Source organism: Megascapheus bottae, chromosome 2, assembly GCF_031878675.1.
Source record: "Megascapheus bottae isolate mThoBot1 chromosome 2, mThoBot2.hap1, whole genome shotgun sequence".
In the NCBI taxonomy this organism is placed as follows: Eukaryota; Metazoa; Chordata; class Mammalia; order Rodentia; family Geomyidae; genus Megascapheus; species Megascapheus bottae.
In genome coordinates, this window is record NC_143510.1 from 50824758 (window position 1) to 50846032 (window position 21275).

The 21275-nt window shown below is 44.3% G+C and overlaps 1 long non-coding RNA gene across 2 annotated transcripts; it reads right to left on the bottom strand.

The window, feature by feature from the left end:
• Positions 1-11808: 11808 nt before the first annotated feature.
• On the bottom strand, positions 11809-14289 carry LOC150066934 (uncharacterized). Of its 2 annotated transcripts, XR_016539340.1 has the most exons (4): positions 13863-14289; positions 13590-13647; positions 12846-12946; positions 11809-11918 (listed from the first exon to the last, which is right to left on the bottom strand). It is a non-coding gene; the product is annotated as an uncharacterized LOC150066934 (long non-coding RNA). The 2 variants fall into 2 exon arrangements; XR_016539336.1 differs by lacking the exon at positions 13863-14289 and having other exon boundaries at positions 13590-13845.
• Between the last annotated feature and the right edge of the window lie 6986 nt (positions 14290-21275).

Sequence of the window (21275 nt, forward strand, 5' to 3'; positions counted from 1 at the left end):
CCTCACTGCACCCCCTGTTTTCATTTTTCTCTTGCAGCCTCTTGAGAATTAGCATTTAAGATGATCAGATGTGTTGTTTGAACCAGACACTTATGGGGCTTCCCCCCAAAATACTTTAAAACCCACAGGTCAGGGAATTTCTTTCCCTTTTGGATTTGGGGAGCAGAGTGAAACTAGAACCAATGAAGGTTTGTTCCTCTGCCTTCAAAGGCCAAGAAACCTTTCCTAGATCTGGCTCTCCTTTCATTTCTCTTCTTTTCGTTTTTGTTTTGTTTTGTTTTGTTTTCTCTTTGGCTTTCTGTTTGCAACATAGTCTGGACCAGCAAACCCCACATCCATGCAAGCAGTGTGTAGTTCTAGCTTCCTGCTTCTCCCAGCCAGGCCCAGTGAATGAATCAGTAGGAAGGGAAGGGGGTGGGGGGTAGGGGAAGATCTCAGAGTGAGGGTGAAAGGGTAAGGGATTGTTTTAAATTTCCAGACTCCTTCAACAATTGCCAGATCTGGTAATATATAGAGTCCTCTAGGCTCTGCACTGCCTGTCCCAGAGGGGTAAGGGTCAGGCCAAAGGAAGTGTCATCTCCACTGACTCCTCTTCCCAGCACCAGACACTGGGAGAGAAATGTGTCTGTGGATTTTAGCGGGGAGGAGTAGGAACTCTGAAACCCAGTATGTGGCAAGTTCCTTCCAAATAACCACACAAAACACTACCCTGCTGGCCTCTAGCCACGGACAAGAAACTGGCCCCTAAAAAGTGGGGGCTGCTTTTATATCTAGGGTGGAGGGTGTCAGTCCTTTATTTTGGAGTGGCAGGGTCTGGAGGATGAGGAAATCGGGCCAATTCTGGCAAGCGCCAGGTTTGGATAGAAAAATGCGGCGCCCCCGCTGCTTCTGAGCCTTCCTGGCAGGGCTGGGTCTGTCCTGGGGCGCGGTGTCAGGACTTGGGCTGGGTCACGACTCCAGGCTCCGACGGTGGACAATGGGACCCGGGGCCGGAGGGGGACTGTGGCGTAGCCGGGTGTGGGGGGGGCGGTCTCTGGCTGCGTGAGGGCCCGACGAGCAGGTTCCTGGTGCGGTGAACTCGGCCCTTGTTTCCCAACCTCCTTCTGTCTTTCCCCTGTTCCACCTTGCATTTTCTTGTTGAAAATGGAATGGATTCTCAATTACTCCTCCACTCATAACCCTACCGCGACCACCTCCAAATAAAGAGATCCCATTCCTTTAGACTTGGTAGTTTCTTCCGAGAGTTACAGGAGCAAGAAATGCTCCAAGATCTTTGCAGGATGGGGGAAATCTAGTCCTCAGAAGAAGTCTTCGTTTAAGAAGTATCCCCTGCTATCTGGATGGACCTCTGTTTAACAGTTCCCGGGCCAGGAATTCTGTTCCATTCACCCGGGAAGTGCCTTTTTACCCAATGCTCAGCTAGGGTTAGTGCTTTTGCTAAAAATAAAGAAAAAATAAACAGGTAAACCTTCTGAAATCGGATGGGCTGGGTGGGATGGGGCTGTGTGCAGAGGAACGCTGGGGGAGTGAGTCACAGAAAAAGAAGTCTCCCTAATCTGTTCATTCTTGTTAGGGTGATCTTTCCTCTGGGCGACAACTTTGTACATGGAAAATCTTTCCCCTCAGCTGGAACACATTTGGGGAAATAAGGTTACAGATTGGGATTTGAGTTCTAGCTAGCTGGGGGGGATTAAAAAAATAACAGCTACTATGGGGAAAGGAAAAGTGAGGGGCATGGCATAGTCTTGTGGAATAGTCCTGGTATGCTTGCTGTGACCTTATGCTGACTTTTGCAGCCTCCTGCCTTATCACTGCCCTGTCTGACCTGACTCAGGTGTGATGGGGTTGTGCACTTCCCTGCTGGAAAAACCATCCCCCCATTAGAATCAGTGATTTCAGAGTACTGTGGAATGGAAGCCCCTCGCTCTGTCTGTTGGTTTGTTTTTTCTGTTGTGTCAGGGTGGCTGCCTCTGATGACTGCTGCCTTACAGAAGGCATATTCCCATACTCCCTTGTATCTTTGCTCCTCTTTTTCTCTTCTTCCTCTGGGACAGTCACTAACCCCAGAGTTTAGGACTTCCCTAACTATAAAACTTGAAGAAGACAAGCCAAAAGGCAATCTTGGAGGGACAGCCGAGGTTCAAAGCTTCCTGTTTGGACCTCCAAGGCCTGCTTACCTCAGGGCTGATCTGACCACTTCAGAGTGATCCTTGGGTCCTCGGCAAAGAGATCTAGGTTTTATAGCTGGGCAGATGTTGCCTCAGCCATCTCACCACCGGATGCCCCTTTATCTCTTCTTCTCTGCAGAGGCTCCAATCTTTGCTACACCTTTGTTCTCTCTCTCTCTTTCCCCCTCCCCCTCCTCTTCTCTGTTTGATCCTGCATCTCCCCCCCACCCCTTTACACACACCCAAATTGTTCCTTTAGATCTGGAAGCATCTGTTCCTGTCTGCCCCTCCCCCATGCCCTCTTTCCCTTCTTTTTCTTCCTCTCCTCTCCACCTCAAGCAGTTAGAAAAGCCCCAAATGGAAGGCTCTTGGTGTTGCACACCATGATCTAGATAGCTTTGAGGCCAAATTTTCAAACCTTTCCCTAACTTCTACTCGTTTATTTCATTCTCTCAGCTGGAGACCATCCAGAAAGGCACAGTTTTGAGTCTTGGCATACAAGGCCCAGTTTTTTTCCTTCTTCTCTCACTTGGACAATTATCCTTTAAATTCAGGTAAAAGCAAGAAACTCACGGGTGGGAAGTTTGCTTCTGAATTATTTAGATAACTGTCTTTCTTCTCTGCTGGGCACTTTTTAGACTCTAGGTTTGGAATGTCTGTGCAAAAGAACACAGTAAGGAGGTGGCCTCTACCTACCTATGCCTTTTTTTTTTTTTTTGTAACCACTACCTTCCCTAGTTGCAAAGTAATTTCCTCAGCAATTAGAAAGGGTCCCCTAGTATCTCTGAGAATTCCTTAACCTAAACTGAGAAGACTGAGCCAGTATCCATTTTCCATATTAGAATCTTTTTTTGGTCATATCCTCATTTCAGCCACTCCTTCCTAGAGAATATACAATCTCCAAAATTTGAAGGAAAGTGCAGTATAAATATAGTCAGGGTAGACTGTAGCCATTTCAAACCCACCCCCACAACCCCGTGCCAGGTAATTCAGTACCAAGACTCTTGAAGTCGGCTTGATAGATTTCTCTCTAGCAAAAACCCACTCTATATCCTCAGGAAATTAGACTGGAATAATGCCAAGGTCCTTATCCCAATTCCCAATGCCCACCATTGAACATGGATGGAAGACAGTAACCTTCCTCACTCCCTTTCTTTTAGCTCCATCCTGAGATCCAGCCCCTGCATGGGATCCTGTCTCTTTCTCTAGCCTAGAAGAGCAGCAGTTGGCCAAAAGCCCTGGATTCATGCTCCCTGTGGCTTTGTCACTCAGTTTCCATGGTGATGAAAAGCAACTGAACTACCTACTACCACACACACACACACACACACACACACATGCACACATATGCACACACACATACAACACAGACACATACATACCACACACACACACACACACACACACACACACACACACATACAGAGCCAGACCTGGACTAGCCAAGATGCTCTCTGGGCAAACTATAACCAAGAAAAATGTTTTGAGATAACATTTTTGCTAAGTAGGAAGGAAAAGGAAAGGCAAGGGAATCCTTCCTTCTAATCAACCATTTCACAGTCTTTTCTCCTTGCACACAAGTTTATGTAGAAACGCACTCTTAAAATGCATGACACATACATACAATGATGTAAACACATGCATGTCTTTCTGTTCATAGGTCTCAAAGTGATCGTGTGTGTGTGTGTGTGTGTGTGTGCGCGCGCGCGTGTATCTGTGTCTGTATCTGTGTGTCAGTGTGTGTGCAGAAACAATGAATGGCAGATAGTAAACCCACCATGAAGCTAGAATGTGGTTTGTTTGACCTACCACTGGTATCAGCTAATGACAGAGGCTTCCCCATAAAGCGCTCTAAAGTCTGTCCCTTTGCTGAAGATAATATGGCCTGAAGACTTATGCTTGTTCCCTGACTTGGCTCTTTGAGCTTGGAGTGGCTAAGGAGGAAGGAGGTAATCAGAAGACTGTCTAGAAGACCAAATTTCTCATCTATTATACTCACTTCTGAGTCAAAGTAAAATCAAAACCAAGAAAGCTTATTTAACCTTCCAACCTACACTGCTGACATCATGGTTGTTAGAAAATCTCCACCATCACACTAATAATAACAGCAGAAGAAGCAGATAATGGTCCCTAGGGTTTTACACGCCTTACAGAAGTGTTGGAGGATTCACTACATTGGCACCTGAGAGGCACTTGGATTAATGCCTGGAATAGGCTAAGCCCCTAAGGAGTGCCATCTACTATTATTAGTAATAACAGGCATTTACTTAAGTATTTGCTACAAACCAGGCACAAGATTCCATTCATTATCTCATTCAAGCCTCATCCTAACACTGTCAGTTATTACATTTCTGGGCTTCAATGGCTTATGCCTGTAATCCTAGCTACTTATGAGGTTGAGATTTGAGGATCATGGTTCAAAGCCAATGTAGGCAGGAAAGTCTATGAGACTCTTATCTCCAATCAACCAGCAAAAAGCCAAGAGTGGAGCTTTGGCTCAAGTAGTAGAGCACTAACCTTCAACAGCACCAACAGCAACAAAATGCTCAGGAGAGGGCCCAGGTGCTGAATGTATGCCCTAGAACCAGCACAGAAATACAAAAAATAATTATCATTGCATTGCCATTTAATGCAAGGAAGAGCTAAGCTGGGGCCCAGAAGGCCAAGGATGTGTTGTACTGACTATAGACGCTATTCAGATTTGTCTGACTTCAGAGTGAGTTCTCTGAACCACTCTAGTTGCCCATAATGGATATGGAAGCTAACTTTTGAAATGCAACAGTTTGGCAGGAAGCACAAGTGAGATGACAGAGACTGCACCAGCTTAAGGCAAGCAGGACCGCAAGCAGACTTTGCTACTTTCTGGCTTGGTCTTACCTTAGCAATTTCTTGTGCTCACCAACAACTGGCTCTAACTCAATGGTTCTGAAAATGTTTGTTTTCAATGTTTTGTACACTTATAAACATTATTAGAATTTCTAGAAGTTTTTAAAAAGATATTAGATGTGTTATGCCTATCGATATTTATCTTATTAGAAATAAAAACTTTAAGACAGGCGCTAGTGGGTTATACCTATAATCCTAGCTACTCAGAAGGCTGAGATCTGAGGATTGTGGTTCAAAGCTAGCCAGGGTAAGAAAGTCCATCAGACTGTTATCTTCAATTAACCACCAGAGAACCAGAAGAAGAACTGTGGCTCAAAGTGGTAGAATGCTAGTCTTGTTCAAAAAATCTCAGGGGCAGGGCCCAAGACAGAAAGAAAGAAAAATAAAAACTTTAAAAAAATCCTTTAAGGGACCGGGAGTTTAGCCTAGTGGTAGAGTGCTTGGCTACATGCTTGAGGACCCGGGTTTGATTTCTCAGTACCACATACATAGAAAAAAAGCCAGACATGGTGTTGTGACTCAAGTTGTAGAGCTCTAGCCTTGAGAAAGCCCAAGGACAGTGCTCAGGCCCTGAGTTTAAGGCCCAGGATTGGTTTAAAAAAATCCTTTAAGAATAATGATTGAGAGGCTGGGAACATGGTCTAGTGGTAGAGTGTTTTTCTAGCATACAGGAAGACCCAGGTTCCATTCCTCGGTACCACATACACAGAAAAAGCCAGAAATGGTACTGTGGCTCAAGTGGTAGAGTGCTATCCTTAAGGAATGTCCAAGGACAGGGCTCAGGCCCTGAGTCCAAGCCCAGGACCAGCAAATAAAAAAAAAAAAGAATAATTGCATGCCAACATAACTGTCTTTTAATGGAAAATGATTCCCCTCCCCCAAAAGAAACAATTTAGTCCAGAAAATGTTGTTGCTTTACTTTTTTTTTACCCAAATCTCTTTAATATGTAGCTTTATAGAAGTTGAATTATCTTACCTCTCTTACCTATTTTATTTTGTAGCTGGTTTCAGATTGTTTATATGTGTGCTATTTTGGTTGAACTGTCTGAAGCAAACAGCTTCATCTAGGTATGTAACTGGGTATGGAAGGACCCAGGCTTCTGAAAGGGCCTTTAGGACTCCCACAATAAGACCCACTGATATGCTCAGCTGATAAAACCAGGACCAGCCAATCCATGTGGGCACCCTTTGAATTTTTTTTGGGGGGGGAGGGTTGGTCATGGGGCTTGAACTCTGGGCCTGGATGGTGTCCCTGAGCTTTTCAGCTCAAGGTTAGTGCTCTACCACTTTGAGCCACAGTACAGTACCACTTCTGGTGATGAATTGGAGATAAGAGGCTCACAGACTTTTGTGCTCAAGCTGGCTTTGAACCACATTCCTCAGATCTTAGCCTCCTGAGTAACTAGGATTATAGGCAAGAGCCACCGGAATCTGGCTACTTAATTTTCTTTCCTCATAGATTAAATTTGATTAGATTAGATAAATGAGGGAGATAAACTATGAGTGGCCTAGGCACCTCATCCATTCCAGTAAAGCAGTGAGTTTACCTGTATGTCCTTGCTTGAGGCATGCAACCCAATTGTTCTTTCCAAAGGGAGAAAAGAGAGCCAAAAAAGAATGATGTGATTTACTGAAGATCAGAATTCTTGACCTGTAGCTGGTAGCTGTCTGCCCTTTCTGCAGCCTCTCCATAGAGACTTGGCTCTAAAACCTGCCTATCGAAGGTGAATGGGTGCATTTAGGAGAGTATCTATATAAAAGAGAAAGAAATGTCTTTTTCACCTGCATCCAAAATTTTGCTTCCTAAGTAGCTAGGATTGAAGGTATAAGCCTACCCAGCTTCCAGCCTGATGGTGTTTATACCTCCTCCCCAAATTCTCCAAATGTCTATCTTTCCAGCCTGATGTGTCCAGTGTAAAGGACAGCTCTTCCTCCAACTCCCCTGCTGCCACATTCTTACCAAACTAATATAGAAATCTCAGCTTTTCCCTCAAGTATGCATGATAAGCACACCTGGGGATAATGGTCTGATTCTCTTCTGTGTTTTGTACATCATGTCTAACATACCCTTTCACCATAAATGGTCTGTATGTGTATAGTCAAGGAAAGAACAGCTAATTGAGTGAGTTGAGGTGAATACTCAACTCTGTGCAGACACAAGTGTGGACGTTTCAGGTGTCCATAGACCTGCCTAGGGAAGCCCTATACAAATGCATGAACAACTGGAGTCTTAGTTCTTTCATTCATCTGGAAGATATTTATTCACACATTCCATATTTTATGGTTGTATGAAGCTTATGTTTATGCAGTATCCAGTGAGAAGAACCCTCAGTCAGAAGTCAATCCACCTGAATTCTAGCCAAGCTTTCTGCTCCCAGCTGCCTTGAGCAAACCTAGTGAGAGCTTTTACTTCCACATCCGCATAATAGAGAAAAGAATTACAGTTTCAGCTTCATCTTGGAATGGGAGAATAAAAGTGTGTGTGTGTGTGGTGGGGGGAGTAGGAAATTCTTAAGTAAATGTGATTTTTTACTGTCTTTTATTGTGGGGATAATGTGTAGAGGGGTTACAGTTACATTTATCAAGTTAAATGTGATTCTTGTCTTTTATAGGAAAGTTCAAGCAAAGTAATAGGGAAAACTGGGCGCTGATAGCTCATAACTATAATACTAGCTACTCGGGAGGCTGAGATCTGATGATCATGGTTCAAAGCAAGCCTGGACAGAAAAGTTTGTGAAACTTTTTCTCTAATTAGCCAGAAAAAAAAATGCTATAAATGGAGATGTGGCTCAAGTGGTAGAATCTAGCCTTCAGGCTGGTACTGATGGCTCACTCCTGAAATCCTAGCTTCACAGAATGCTGAGATCTGGGAACTGTGGTTCAAAGCCAACCTGGGCAGGAAAGTCCATGAGATTCTTTTTTTTTTTTTTTTTTTTTTTTTTTGCCAGTCCTGGGCTGGGGCTCAGGGCCTGAGCACTGTCCTTGGACTTTCTCAAGGTTAGAGCTCTACCACTTGAGCCAAAGCACCACTTCCAGCTTTTTTCTATGTATGTGGTACTAAGGAATCAAACCTGGGTCTTCGTGCATGCTAGGCAAGCACTCTACCACTAGGCTAAACTCCCGGCCAAAGTCCATGAGATTCTTATCTCCAATTATCAACCAGAAACTGGGAAGTGGTGATGTGACTCAAAGTGGTAGAGTGCTAGTCTTGAACAAAAGCATCCAGGAACAGCACCTAAGTCCTGAGCACAAGGCGTACAATTGATTTAAAAAAAAAAAAAAGCCACCCTAAGTGAAATAGCCAAGTGAGAATGCAAGGCCCTGAGGTCAAGCCCCAGTACTAGCACACAAAAAAAATTTGCAATCAGGGGCCGGGAGTTTGGCCTAGTTGTAGAGTGCCTAGCATGCACGAAGACCTGGATTCGATTCCTCAGTACCACATACATAGAAAAAAAAGCTAAAAGTGGTGCTGTTGCTCAAGTGGTAGAGCTCTAGCTTTGAGAAAAGTCCAAGGACAGTGCTCAGGCACTGAGTTCAAGCCCCACAACTGGCAAATAAATAAATAAACGTTTGCAATCAATGCCCATCACCTCATTTCAACAATGGTAAATCCCCAGTGAATATAGTTTTATTTATTTCTATACCCAATTCTACCTCATGTATTTTGACATAAATCTAAAACATCATATAATTTCTTCTGTAAACAAGTCAATAAAATGATAGATTTTTTTTCTTTTTTGCCAGTCCTGGGCTTGGACTCAGGTTCTAAGCACTGTCCTCGGATTTTCTCAAGGCTAGAGCTCTACCACTTGAGCCTCGGCACCACTTCCAGCTTTTTGTTTTTTCTATGTATGTGGTACTCAGGAATCAAACCTGGATCTTTGTGCATGCTAGGCAAGCACTCTAACACTAGGCCAAATTCCTGGCCAAAAGATAGACTTTTTTTTACAACATGACCGCAATGTGATTATAATACCCACCTAATTGTGTGTGTGTGGGGGGGGTTTAAACACAAGGCCTAGGCATTGTCCCTTAGCTTTTTCCAACAAGACTGATGTTCTACCTCTTGAGCCACAGCTTCATATCCAGAGTTTTGTTGGTTAACTGGAGATAAAAGTCTCACACTCTTGACTAAGATCCTCAGATCTCAGCCTCCTGAAATGGTAAGATTAGAGCCATTAGTGCCTTTTGTTTTTGGTGTTTTAAGAGTAAAGAAAGGTACAAGAATTGCAGAACAGGGGACAATCCTATATTTCATTCTCAAAGTTGATGAATGTCAAGAGAAAATGAGAATGTATAGAAATAGATGCAGTTTCCCTTTTATTTCTACCTTAAAATCCCAGACAAGGGCTGGGAGTTTGGCCTAGTGGTAGAGTGCTTGCCTAGCATGCACAAAGACCTGGGTTCAATTCCTGGGTACCACATACATAGGGGAAAAAAAGCCAGAAGTGATGCTGAGGCCCAAGTGGTAGAGCTCTAGCCTTGAGAAAGTCCAAGGACAGTGCTCAGGCCCTGAGCACAAGCCCAGGACTGGCAAAAAAAAAAAAAAGAAAAAAGAAAAAATCCCAGACAACTTCTAACTCCTCCTTTCTATTCATTAGGCCCACTAAAAATGGGCTGAAAGAGGACCCTGGAGGTTTAGAAGTGGTGGGACAGCCAGAAGGGGCCTAGAAAGATAAAACACACCTCATCTTGGAAGAAAATAGTGCCTGACCAGAGGGAATCTGAGCCAAGGGAATCAGCCCAATCTTTCTCTGGCACCAGATTTCTTCTTTGAGAGATGTCCTAATTCACTTTAGTGTTATTGATCACCAAAGATGTGCAGATATATGCAACAAGATCTTCGTACAGAAACCCAAAAGGAGACTATACACAGAGCTCCAGATACACACCCTGCTAGACAGAGGCCATGGACAAATACACACAAACACCTAGAGACACATGTGAATCTACACCTACCTACCAACAACTTCAGACATAGGGGAAACACAGAGGTACCCATACGAACACCCAGGTATGTGTAACCACACAGGGGTACAAACACAAAAGTCCTTCAACCAAATACAAAAGCCACAGGCATGCAGATACACTTGGAGCTGCTTTTCCTCATGACTAGTAAATGTGGCCAAGCTTTAAATCTGCTCAGCACCTTCCCATACCACCACAAGGGCCAAACATCCACCAAACTGCAATATGAGTTATAGTCACACAGATGTGCACCGGAGGCAAGTCATACCAAGGCCTTACAGCTGTTCTTGTCAGCACAAGTTTTTCATCCTTCCGTCTTCTCCCCTACCCCAAAAGGCAGGGATAAGTGACACAAATGTGTTATACACTTGTGCATATGTCCATATGAACACACATATGGCAAGTCAGCTTGGTGAAGGAAAAAAAAAAGAAAAAGTAAAGGACACCAGGCATGTACAGACTTCCAAGTTACCAAGGGTAGATGAGGAAATACTGTCTTGCCTGCTCTGTGCTACAGCTGTAGGTTGAACTGATTTTCCACGGAATTGATTGACCTAAGTGGGTGTTTTGGCATTTTATAGACATGACCTGAGGGTGCTTTCTCTGGCCCTGAGTGAAGCTGTGTCAGTTATCTGAGGCTGCTTCTTCTGTGTGAACTTTCTAATCAATTAAAAGAATAAAGGTGATGGAACAGCTGGATTCAGTGGTTGACTAGGTGTGCATGGCAGAGTGACTGTGTCTGACAGTTTCAAAACCAAAATCCCTTCATTAAAGGCAGACAATCTAGTAGGGTTACTTGGCACTGGTTCAGCAAAACCTGCCAATCGACTAAAATGATGGCTTTCTGACCAGTTTTTTTTTTGAGATCTGTAACAGAAGCAGCCATAGCATCTGAGAGGTGGAAAACCCAAATGTCCTTGTATTGCAGACCGGATCTGTACCGGTATTTAGGGCAAGGGAAGGGTTCTGTGAGAGTGATTTGCATTTAGGGCGATTACACAGTGATGCAGGCTATAGATGTGACTATATAAGCTGGTGTATCTACAACTTAACATGGCATTACAAGGAAGCAAAGTCATGTTGTGTGATCTGGGCTCTCACTTTATATGGACTCATCAAATGTTAGGTATTAGGGACCTTAGAGCTTATATAGAAACTGCAGTTGACAAATTCTGGGGGCTTCAATTCAGGACCTCAAACTCTTGCTTGCTTTTCTGTTTTTGGTTGGTCATAGGGCTTGGCGCTATCCCTGAGCTTATTTTACTCAAGGCTAGCACTCTAGCAGTTTGAGCCAGAGATCCATTTCCTAACAGGAGATAAGAGTCTCACAGATTTTTTTTCTGCTTGGGCTGATTTTGAACTGTGATCCTAAGCTCTCAGCCTCCTAAGTAGCTCAGGATTACAGGTATGAGTCACTGGTGCCCAGCTCTTGCTTGGCTTTTTTGTTCAAAGCTGGTGCTCTACCACTTGAGTCATCGCTTCATTTCTGGCTTTTTGCTGGTTAATTGGAGGCAAGAGTCTCACAGACTTTCCTGCCTGGGCTGGATTTGAACTTGATCCTCAGATATCAGCATCTTAAGTAGCTAGGATTACAGACAAGAGCAACCAGTGCCCAGTGAGTTGAGTGAGTTTCAAATGATTTCTCTAGGGTCACAAAGCAAGTAAACGTGTTAGATACATTTAGGCATTGCTAGTTTTCTCAGGACTATTATAACAAAAGACCACAAGCCAAGTGACTTAACAGAACTTTTATTTTCTCATAGTTCTGACAGCTTAAAGTGACAGATCAGAGATGAAATTGTCAGGATCACTGGTTCCTCTTGCAGCCCTTCTCTTTGGCTTGTAGACAGCTGTGTCTCCCTCTGTCTTCACGTGGCCTTCCTCAGCGTCTGTGAACTAATGTCATTTTTATAAGGACATTAGACATATTAGATTAGGAGCCACCCGCAAGCCTTCATATTAGGTTAATCACTTTTTTTTTTTTTTTTTTTTACTACTTCTGGCGCTTGAACTCAGGGCCTGAATATTGTCCTTAAACTCACACTCTACAATTTGAGCCATAGCTCCACTTCAAGCCTTTTGATAGTGAATTGGTGATAAGACTCTCATGGACTTTCTTTCCTTGGCTGGCATCCAATGGTGGTTTTCAGTTCTCAATTTCTTGAGTGGCTAGGATTATAGGCATGAGCCGCTAGTACCCAGCAGCGTGTGATTACTCTTTAATGGCCCTATCTCCAAATGTAGTTTATATCCAGAGTTAAAGAACTTCAACATGTGAATCTTGAGGGGCCATGATTCAGCCCATAACAGACACCATGGCTCTGGACTTCCAGTCAGTGCCATTGTGCCCAAGTCAGAATACGTAATCCAGTGGATTTTATTCATTAAACAGTTCCCTTAGCGTTCGTGAAGTTAAGTTGGAGCTTACCGAAGTTTGGAAAATGTTTCCTGGATCCAAAGCCCAACAGAGTGAATAATAAAGACCCTGGGATTAAACAGATCACTACTAGGTACTAGAGAAAAAAAAATACGTTTCTGACCTGTGTGTTTTATTTCCTTTCTTTCTTTTGGTGCTAGTATTGGGGCTTGAACTCAGGACTTGGTGATTTTGCCTGGCTTTTTGTTCCACCTCCTATTTTTTGCTAGTTAATTGGAGATAAGAGTTTCACAGACATTTCTTCCCTGGCTGATTTTAAATCTTGATCTTCAGATCTCTACTTTCTGAGTAACTAGGATTACAGCTCTTGGCTGTAACTTGAATCTTTGAACTAGAAGAAACCCAGTGAGGTGAACCCTGGCACCCACAACGGGATGAGAACTTACCCCATATATTCAGAGAACACAGGCAGCCTCAAGGCCAATCAATGCTTTCTCCATTCTCCAAGCTAAGTTTCAGTCTCATCCCTTATCTCTAGTCCTCAGAGCTGGACAAGGAAAGAAGCCCTGTTCAGTAAGAGATTTTTTTCCTTTAAGCTTAAAAAAGGTTTGATAGCATCTTAAGGATTTTTTTTTTTTGCCAGTCCTGGGCTTGAGCTCAGGACCTGAGCACTGTCCTTGGACTTTCTCAAGGCTAGAGCTCTACTACTTGAGCCTCAGCACCACTTCCAGCTTTTTTTTTTTTCTCTATGTATATGGTACCAAGGAATCGAATCCAGGTCTTCATGCATGCTAAGCAGGTACTGTACCACTAGGCCAAACTCCTGGCCCCCTTAAGGAAAATTTTTGAGACAATCCTCTGCCCTTTGTCTTCCTCTGCCTTCAGCCTCAATGCCAGGAAATGAATTGAAGTGAGTTGATGTGTATAGATATAGATGTGTATAGATATGGAAGGGAGAAACTCTCTAATGCCACAGAAACCACGACTGGTCTCCTATGAGATAACAAGCATGGCATAAGATGGGTCACATGCCCCCAGAATGGACACAGCCAAGATAAAGGGCATACATTATTATGAATTCTGGGCCTGGACGTTGTTCCTGAGCTCTTCAGCTCAAGGCTACCGGCCTACTCCAGAGCCATAGCCCCACTTCCCATTTTCTAGTGATTAATTGGAGATAAATGGCTCACCTTCTTTAGTGCCTGGGCTGACTTTGAACCGGGATCTTCAGATCTTTAGATCTTCAGCCTATTAGAGATAAAAGTCTCACGTTCTGGGGCCAGGAATTTGGCCTAGTGGTAGAGCCAGGTTCGATTCCTCGGTACCACAAACGTAGCAAAAAGCCAGAAGTGGTGCTGTGGCTCAAGTGGTAGAGCTCTAGCCTTGAGAAAATCCAGGGACAGTGCTCAGGCCCTGAGCCAAAGCCCAGGACTGGCAAAAAAAAAAAAAAAAAAAAGTTTCACATTCTTTAGTGTCTGGGCTGGTTTTGAACAGTGATCTTCAGATCTTCAGCCTCCTGAGTAGCAAGGATTATAGGTGTGAGCCAGCTTGAAGGGCGCATATTATTATGATGGCTGTGACCTGTATTCTCCACCATAAAAAACAAGTTGCATTATGGGCTGCATAGGGAGAAATTGCAAAACTACTGAAACACGGAGAGCAAGATTCTGTGTAGAATCGAGCTTGCAATCAGAACACCTAGCATCTGCTCTCTAGCTAAGTTTCCCTTCCTTCACAATGGAGTGGTTTGACTAGGTTATCACTAAGATCCTTCTAGCTCTAAGCAAAAGCTGGAGGATGCTGTGGAGGGGGTGGGCAGAGAGAAGGAATACTCTTTGTAGCAAATCAAATGATGAACTATGTGTCTCCGTGAACCAAACCAGGCACAGAAAACTCTCCATCTTCATTCCAGAGTTGGAGGGCGGGGGGGGGGGGGGGAGAAGTGAGGGTGTCTGATGTGGTATCTTCTCATTTGACAACTCAGCCTTTTCCACAGGGCCCCTTAGTGACACACCATGGGGTGCTGTTTCCCTTAAGGACCCTGCCTTTGGGAGGAGTAAGACAGAGACAAGATGGGGCAGGAAGATGGGGAGAGAAAGTGTCTGTAAGATGCCAGCAGCCAGGTGAAAACAGAGAAAGCAGTCTACTCTCTGCTTAGTTTCAAATATCACAATAAAGGGATGTAATTTTGTAGCTTTCATCTGATGTTAATGGATAATGAGATGCAGGATCAGTCTTATGCAGTGATGCAGTTTAAAGCCCCTGGGAAGGCTCTGTTTCCCCCTCCCCAATTATCCTGCCACTGAAATGCCTTAAGTTCTACCATTAGAGCACATGGTGTTAAGGATAGCCCTCTGTAGATCACATCCTTTAAAATACAAATGTACCACTGGGATACTTTATCAAACAAGGATCAGGCTAGAGAAGTAGTGTTTGGGGGGGGCATGCTCAGGGAGATGAGGGACTCTGAAGATCCATCTCTAGATGCTTCTCAGTTTCACAAGCCAATCCTCGAGGGAAAGCAGGCCTCTGCCCAGGAAGATGGGAACTCAAAGATTCCCCCTCGAAACCAGATGCCTGCAATTATGGGAATAATCCTTGTCTTGGGAGAGGGGTGGGCTCTAAGTGGTGAGAGTAGTGATCATGCTGAAAAATCACAGGGACTGCCAGGAAAATTTAATTCAGGGAAAGGAAAATTCCCCAGGTATGCATGCACCTGGGTCAGCCACTGGAGAGGCCAGTTGAAAAATATTTCATGAGGCCCTTCTCTGTGTGCTCAAAAGGTGTAAAATTATTTCAGGGGGGAAAACATCCAGTTCATGTCTGTGCTTATCTGCAGTTTATTTAACCTATAAGGCATACTTTAGAGGTGTTAAAACCTAGCTGAAGCCAGGCACAGTGGCTCACCTGTAATCCTAGCTGAGTAGCTAGGGGGCTGAAATCTGAGGATCACAGTTCAAAGCCAGCCTGGGCACCAAAGAACATGAGATTCTTATCTCCAATGGAAGTGGGACTGTGGTTCAAGGGGTAGGGCAGTAGCCTTGAGCTGAAGAGCTCAGGGACAACGCCCAGGCCCAGAATCCAAGCCCCAGACCTAAAAAACAAAACGAAACAAAATCTAGCTGATAGGGAAATATATGAAGTTCAAACCTCAGTTGTGTGACCTTGAGCAGGTAACTTAACCTTTGTGAAATTACACTTCCTCATCAAGTTCTGTATAAAGCATCTGGCATATAGTAATCAGACATAAATGGAAACTGTTATAGTTATGATGCAATGCAGGACACTGTCTACAAATTGGAATGAAGTTATGGAATAAATGACTAGTAGGGTCAGAACAAATGAGAAGTTCAGGCCTTGATTAATTTGTGCATAATCTTCTTCCCTAGATGAATCTTGCCTCTTCCCAATTGAATTTTAACTTTCAAAACCGGGCAATAAAAAAAAAAAGCAAAGAGTTCTGTACCCCCTACAAGAAGGCTTAGTACTTTAGATTTGGGGTAAGATGGGTAACTGCCTTTGTGATTTAAGGAAAATCATAAAATGACTCACTCAAATGTATATCAAGTTATCTGTCCTATAAATCTAAAATTGCATCCTCATAGCTATTTTCATCCCTTCTGGGCAATGACTTCCTCCTCCTCCCCTCCTCCTCCCCTCCTCCTCCTGCTCCTCCTTTTGTTGGTGGTCCTGGGGTTTGAACTCAGGGCCTCCCACTTTTAGGCAGATGTTCTTCCACTGGAACCACATCCCAGCCCAGGACAATGACTCTTAAAACTCCTACCAATAAAAGTTGCCTGGGAGAATGGGCATGTCAGTCAACATATCAGTAAAGTTTTTCTAGTTGTTACCCAGAGAGAACTAGACTGGGATTATTAGAGGGACTACAGGAAAAAAAAAGACAGCAAATGAGGGGCTGGAGGTATGGCTCAAATGGCAGAGCACTTGTTTGGCAAGTATTAGGTTATGAATGCAATTTCCAATACCAACACCAACAACATACCATCTGTGATTAGAGGCTAGAATGGGAATTTGATTGTAACTTGATAATGAGTCTATCTACCCTAGCTCTTGTGCCTTCTAGCGTGGACTTGCTTCTCTCAGGAGCAATTGTGCACTTGGGTAGAGAAGTGGAGAGCAGATTCTAAATTTGGGGGTAGTTTGAGCATCCGCATTCAGGGTTTCAATGACGGAGGCAGCTCTGCCATGACCCATGCCCGTCATGCTAGCAGCTACAGTCTTCACTCGGCTGAGATGAAAGTTTAGATTCTGCAGCTTTCTAGGACTTCATGGGTTCTTAGTTGGTCCAAACATTCATCAGCCAAAAGCATGTGTTTTGATAGTAATCTTTGAGAAAATAGGAATTGATATGAACATTTGTAAAAATGTAGCTGAGCACTGGGAACATGACTCAGTAGTTAAGTACTTGCCTACACTATCATGGTTATTTTTCTCAGGAAAAAAAAAATGTATGTGGCTGGACACTGTGGTTCACGCTTGTAATCCTAGCTACTCAGGAGGCTGAAATCTGAGGATCAAGGTTCAAAGCCAGCCCAGGCACAAAAGAACCTGAGACTCTTATCTCCAGTTAACCTCTAGAAAATGGGAAGTGGGGCTTGGCTCAAGGGTAGGGTGGTAGCCTTGAGCTGAAGAGCTCAGGGACAGCGCCCAGGCCCAGAGTTCAAGCCCCATGATTCACACACACACACAAAAATAAGGTATGTAGATGTGTGTGTGTGTGTGTGTGTGTGTGTGTGTGTGTGTCCTTGCTGAGGACACACACCTCTGTCTCTGTCTCTCTCTTTGTCTCTTTCACCCTCTCTCCACATACACACGCACACACACACACACGCACACACACACACCCCTCTACCTGGCTCTTATCCCTTCCAGCCTGAACTTCCCTTCCTTCCTTCCTTCCTTCCTTCCTTCCTTCCCATTGCCAAAAGGGAAGTGCTTTCCTTCCTTCCTTCCCACTGGAGAAAGAGGCTAATGAGACAGTCATGAGATCTGAGTCTTAGCATTTCTAGGGTCTGAACTTCCCAACACTGACCACATTCCTACCCCTTGACACAGTCATTTTGGTATCATGGCAGCCCAAGTCTTCTTCTAACCCTGCCTGCCCTAAAGACAACACTCCAAGAAGTAAAGAAATGGTTCCCACTCAATTGTAAACATTGTTACTATCAAGGAAAAAATATTAATACAATTGCAGAAAAAAATATGTATATATCTCAACTGGCCCGGTGGCTCATGCCTGTAATCCTAGCTACACAGGAGGCTGAGATCTGAGGATTGAAGTTCAAAGCCAGCCTGGGACACTGGTCAGTGAGACTCTTCAATTAAGTACTAGAAAACTGGAAGAGGCACTGGGGCTCCAGGGGTAGGGCAGTGGCCTTGAGCTGAAGAGCTCAGGGATAGCACCCAGACCTAGTTCAAGTCCTCAACTGACAAAAAAAAAAAAAAAAAAGGATCTCTCTGGGCCTAATCTCCTCCTCAGCCTTACTTTCTGCTGTATAGGGGAAAAATTCCTTTCATAGGGATGGGAGAATGGAATGGAAAACTGGGGAACATGTGCTAAGCCAGTGTATCACACAGGAAGGGGGTCTGAAAAGCTCCACCTCAGAGTTACTGCGAATGGAAGAGGAGAAAAAGCTGAAGGGTGGTAATTAGCTTGTTATTGTTTCCCCTGGGTGTTGTGAGAATTCCTTTGGAGACACTTGTTAAAAAAAAAAAAAAGCAGAGCTGAAGACAGTAAATACACATCTAATGATATGCTAAATAAATTATTATTGTTATTATTATGACTATTATTATAGTGATTGTAACTTGCTCCTGGCATCCAAGTTTCCACTAGAGATGGGAATTGGTTCCCCTACAGCAGGGCCTCCACTGCAGTCAATTTGCCCCCTGGCACTCCTTTACCCTCCAGAATTAGCTGAGTTATTGGGCAGTGTAGACCAATCTTCAGAGAATTGCCACTCTCTGATTTTATATAGGATCAGAAGCTCAGCAAAAGCAGGCAAGGCTTCTGCCAGGTGCCTGCTCCACCAAGAAAGGAAAGAGAGGGACTTTGCCAAGAATGCCAGGGGTTATACTTAAGAAAAAACATCTTGCTGCTAGCAATGGGACCAGGAGCAACAAGGCAGGCAAGTAGGGAAGGGAGGAGTCACAGAAAGAAAGAAAAAACTATACAAATTAAAGATAGTGCTCAACCTCGAGGTCAGGGATTTTGTAGGCCTCACATAATCCCAGCGATTATCTGAGGTGTGCCAGTTGCAGGTAAGAGATGGTTTTTGTCAGCTTCTCAAAGGCATCTGGGACCCAGAAACAGCTACGAGCCACTCTGGCTTAGGTAAAGGGACCCAGCACTGTCTGAACTCAATGAGTGGTCAGTGTTACATGATTTCCTGCCTTTAGGCTACAGTACAGCCATTTCCTGAACCTCGAGGTTCTGAGTTTACAATGAATGTTCCATAGCCCACCCCCATCCTAGCCAGAGCGCAGACACCTGCCCACGGCCCTTCAGAGGCAAATACATGTAAATGAAAGCCTCAGAGTCCTGGGTGAGGCTTTTCCTCTGGGAAAGTACAATCATTCCAGTGAGAGTCCTGGCAGGAGGTTGGGGAAGAGGGGAGGAGGGGCAGGCTGGTGGCTAAGGCAGGCATTGACTACCGCTGGTAGGCTAAAAAAATTGAAATTCCAGATTTAATTTAGACCGGAACTCACCTAAACACACGGTTGGTGCTCCCATGGAGCTTTAAAGAAAAAGAAGTCTGGACTAGTGCTCTACACTCTGAATCCTGATGGGTAAAGGGAAGGATGACTGGTCTCTGCTAATATCAGATCGGCAACCCCAAATGTAACTGCCCATCTAGTTATATTTGTTGGCTCCAAACTCTCAGGGGCAAGTAATTTACAGGAAGGAAATGGTAACCGTGTCATTTAAAATGTGCAAATGCAACCACGGTATTCGATATATACTATGTACAAAATGAACTATGTAACTTATGAAGGGGAAAGCAAAGGAAGGGGACACATTGTCTTCATTACCTGACATATATGGCATTGTGATTCTTTTGTACAACTCCTTAATAAAAAAATGAGAGAGAGAGAGAGAAAGAAAGAAATAAAAAAGCAGAAAAATTGTAAACTTAAAAATTATTAAAAATTAAATATTTAGTTTAATTTTTAACTATTTAATTCAAAATTTAAAATATGAAGCCTACTCTGGAATTTCTGGAGTAGAATCAAGACATAAAAGACAGGCCTTTCCTTCAGTCAAGAATGTGGGTCCAGCTCAAGCTAATTTATTTTGGTTTTATTTATATATTTCTTAGGTAAAATGGTGTTTTCCCCATTGGGCACCTCAGGTCAGGCAGTTTCCTTACCAGGCCAGATTTCTCTTGGGTTAAACTCTTCTATATTTGGGAATCTAGAGAACCAAGAGACTGGGAATAGGGGCATGGGAATACTGGGGGGGGGGGGGAGAGCCTGCAATGGCTACCCCAGATTTCCTAGTACCCAGTACCTAACTATCTTCCCTTATCCAGGGTTTGGTTTGATCTCTCCCTCCACCTAACACCAATCCTGCCAGAGCCCCATTACTGTCAGGCATCATATTATTCTCTGGTGTAGCTAGGCTGCCTCTAGTGTGGGGGTACCAGGTGGGGGTATCTGATAGCTAACATGTCCCTGGTGGGGGAGAGACTTTTGGATTGATTACATTCTGTGTATCTCGGCAAGTATATTTTGGGCAGCTACTCTGCCAAGCAGCAGACAAGCAGACAGAGGCCCTGCCCTGGATGAGTTCCCAGTGCTGTGGGTCTTGGTGGGTGGAGGATGGCGCGTGGCACTTAACCCTGAGCTCAGGGGTCTCTCTGTTCCCTTCCCAGCATCCAAAGGATTGGAGAGGGCAGGGCTGGCTGCCTAGACTGAGTTCAGGGAAAACTCTTTCACCCAAATATTTGGCACACAAATATTTGTGACCCTTTGGTTAAAAAGAAAGAAAAGAAAAGTGTGTGTGTGTGTGTGTGTGTGTGTGTGTGTGTGTTTTCCCCTGGGATGGCTTGTGGCAGGGAAAGAATTGTAAAGCCTTGGCTCAGGGGTGCCTGCAATCGGGCTTGGTGGCGAGAGCCAAGTCAAAGCAAGGAGTGAGATCTAGGGGCTTACGTTCATATTCACCACTTCTTCAAGAAGAGGGTAAAAAGATCCCTCTGTGAGGGGGACCCCAATGTGGGAAGCAACCAAGAGGGCTGAAGATCAGCCCTAGAAGGACAAATGGTGGGGAGTACTTCCCAAAGCCCTCTCAAAAACAGGCTCAATTCGTGAAAGTTCACCTCCTCTCCTCCCCCAGCTTCTACTGTCGCAACCACACAAGCTTCAGGGCTCCAGAAGTCCCCAGAGAAAGCAAACTGCATTTAACTACACAGCCTTACTTTTCTGGCAGGGTTACAGCTGAATTCATTATCAAGAAGGAGGCAGCAAAGGGATATTTTCCTCTCAACCTGTCACTCCCTCATGCCCCCCCCCACATACCCCCATGCACCTCTTTACTCATAAAGCCCATTCTTTGAGGTCCAAAGTCTAGGACTCAGTAGGAATACGCTGAGAACCAGATGGGGCAAAGCAGTCCTTAACAGTGAGTGCTTGAAAAGCTGAACCACAGGCCGCTCCCAGCTCGGCTGGCGGCTGGCTGGCTCGTGGAGAGAACTGGGGGTGGTGGCTTCTAGTGTGTGCCTGGGTGGGTTTTTTTCTTTTCTTTCTGTTACTCTTGGTCTGAGCAGTGCCCTAAATTACCAACCAACCATTTGCCTTCCCTCCTGAATGCCTCCTATGCTAAGTTTTACCCGTGTGTAATTCCATCCTTTTCTGGA